At 59.4% G+C, this 2,377-nt stretch overlaps 1 pseudogene; it reads left to right on the top strand.

Annotated features, from left to right (window-relative positions):
• The first annotated feature begins 860 nt into the window (after positions 1 to 860).
• Positions 861 to 1,665, top strand: LOC139012830 (transmembrane protein 127 pseudogene; annotated as a pseudogene).
• The last annotated feature ends 712 nt before the right edge of the window (positions 1,666 to 2,377 follow it).

Below are 2,377 nucleotides of genomic sequence, written 5' to 3'. Positions count from 1 at the left end.
CGGTGCCCCAACCCCTGCCCCGCCATGGACCCTGCTCTATGTGTGACAGGGTAGAGCCATAACCTCTCCATCGGCCCTGCCCTGAGTGTGACAGTGGCGGTGCCCCAACCCCCTGATCGGCCCTGCTCTGTGGGTGATAGAGGGTGGTGCCCAAACCCCCCTCCACGGGCCTTGCTCTGTGTGTGACAGGGTAGAGCCATAACCTCCCCATTGGCCCTGCCCTGAGTGTGACAGGGTGCAGCGCCCCAACCCCCTGATCGGCCCTGCTCTGTGCATGACAGGGGGTGGCGCCGCAACCTCCCCATCGACCCTGCCTTGAGTGTGACAGGGGGCGGTGCCCTAACCCCCCAATCGGCCCTACCCTGAGCGTGACTGAGGGTGGCATCACAACCTCCCGATCCGCCCTGCTCTGTGCATGACAGGGGGCGGCGCCCCAACTCCCCAATCGGCCCTGCTCCGAGCCTGACCAGGGGCTGCACTTAGGGATTGGGCATGCCTTCTGCCACCCGGGAGCAGGCCTAAGCCAGCAGGTCGTTATCTCCTGCGGGGTCCCAGACTGCAAGAGGGCACAGGCGGGGCTGTGGGGCCCCCCTCCCCCTCCCAAGTGCACAAATTTTTGTGCACCAGGCCTCTAGTATAAGTTATAAGACTGAATGGATAGAAAATAAATTTTCAATTTTGAAATAAAATAAAAATTATTTTGGGCAGTGGGTTTAGGGCCTGGGATGCTTGGCCTGGGGCAGCTGAGGAGCCCCAGGGACAAGCGGCGCCATCCCTGAGCCTGCTGACTGGCAGACTCTGCGTGCCGCCCAGAAGTCAGCGAGCATCCGCGACCAGGAGCAAAGGCGGCAGCCCAGGTCATGTTCACCCCTAGAGACGCAGGGCTAGGTGGGCGTTGGCGGAGGAGCCCGGGAGGTAGTGCTCTGCCCAAGCAGCCGGAGGGTAGCCTGGCCTCACCCTGCCCATTGCCTTGTCCATCACAGCGCTGTATGCTGCCCTCACCGAGCCTGCCTGGTTGCACATCCATGGTGGCACGTGTTCCCGCCAGGAGCTGGGGTCTCCGACATACTGGGCCCTGTGCACCCGGACCTGCTGAAAGATGTCTGCATGAATCTCCAGACAGTGCTGCTCCTGTGCTCATAGCCGCCGTCTGCTTCCTGGGCATCTTGTGTCGTCTCCCGCATTCCTTCTGATGCCTTTGGGCCCAAGCATCCAGCCCTGAAGGCCACCCATGGCTGTGCCCACATCCTCACATCCCTGCAGTGTGCTACCCTCATTGGCTTTTCGAACTAGGCTTCCGAACTCAGCCTGGCCCAGCAGCAGCAGCATAAGAAGTACCATGGTTCTCAGTTGAATGGCACCTTTGCTGTCAGTTTCCACCTGGTGGCAGGAGCTGGCTGGAGCCTCAATCCTGGCCACAGCAGCCAACCTTCTGCGCCAGGCCACCACCCAACAGAGAAGAAGGAGCAGGCGCTGCAGCTGCTGTCTGAGATGGAGGAGACTTACCCCGCGGAATACGAGGTCATCAACCAATTCCAGCTGCCCCGGCCTACACACCCTACTGCCAGCCTGGGCTTTCTCTCTCCCTGTTCCCGCTCTAGGGCTCCTCGCACACCGAGAGGAGTGAGCGCCTCCCCCCAGCAGGCCTCACTGGGAGGATCCTGAGCTTCACCAAACCTTCCCCAAGAGAGACTCTGCCTTTTGGTTGTGCATGCATCCCTGCTCTTGCACCCTGGGGTTCACGGGTTTGAGATCATGCACTGTTTCCCCTCTTGCCACCTTCCTGCCCCTGAGGTCACTATTCATTACCAACCAGAACTTTCTTTCCTTGGGAAGCTGCTGACAGTGGACAGTCTCAGACAGAGGTATCAACAGGGCCCCAGGGAAAGGGGACTGTGCCCTGCAGGCTTCCTTCATAATGGTCAGCGTCAGTTCCAAAGCTGCAGCTGTGGGCTGACCCGCCCCATTCCTTCTCAGAGGGCCCAGTGCCAGGCTGCCCGCTCTGGAAATCTCTGCACTTTAGTCTTTGGACTCCCCATCCTCCGTGTTCTGGTTTGACGGGGAGAAGGAATTGCTGCTGGGAAGCAGAGCAAGTCTTGTCCCCGCGATGGCCAGGCTTGGGTGGCTGGAGCCCAGGCAAGGAGAGAGCAGCAGGTGTGGGCCCGAGGCCTCCTGGTGCCCAGAAAGGATCAGAATGAAGGGGCTGAACCTCCCCAGCCCCTTTGCCTTTTAAAAATGAGTGATTTTAAAAGGAATAAACAAAACCAAGCAACAGTAACAATCATCTGTTTTGTTTTGTTTTACTTTATTAAGGTGTCACATATGTGTTCTATCCCCCCATCGCCCCCCCCCCCCCCCATTCATGCCCTCACCCCCC

This window comes from Myotis yumanensis, unplaced genomic scaffold (assembly GCF_028538775.1).
Source record: "Myotis yumanensis isolate MYYU_CA2020_CCGP unplaced genomic scaffold, mMyoYum1.0.hap1 SCAF_6, whole genome shotgun sequence".
In the NCBI taxonomy this organism is placed as follows: Eukaryota; Metazoa; Chordata; class Mammalia; order Chiroptera; family Vespertilionidae; genus Myotis; species Myotis yumanensis.
This window is presented reverse-complemented; position numbering and strand designations above follow the sequence as displayed.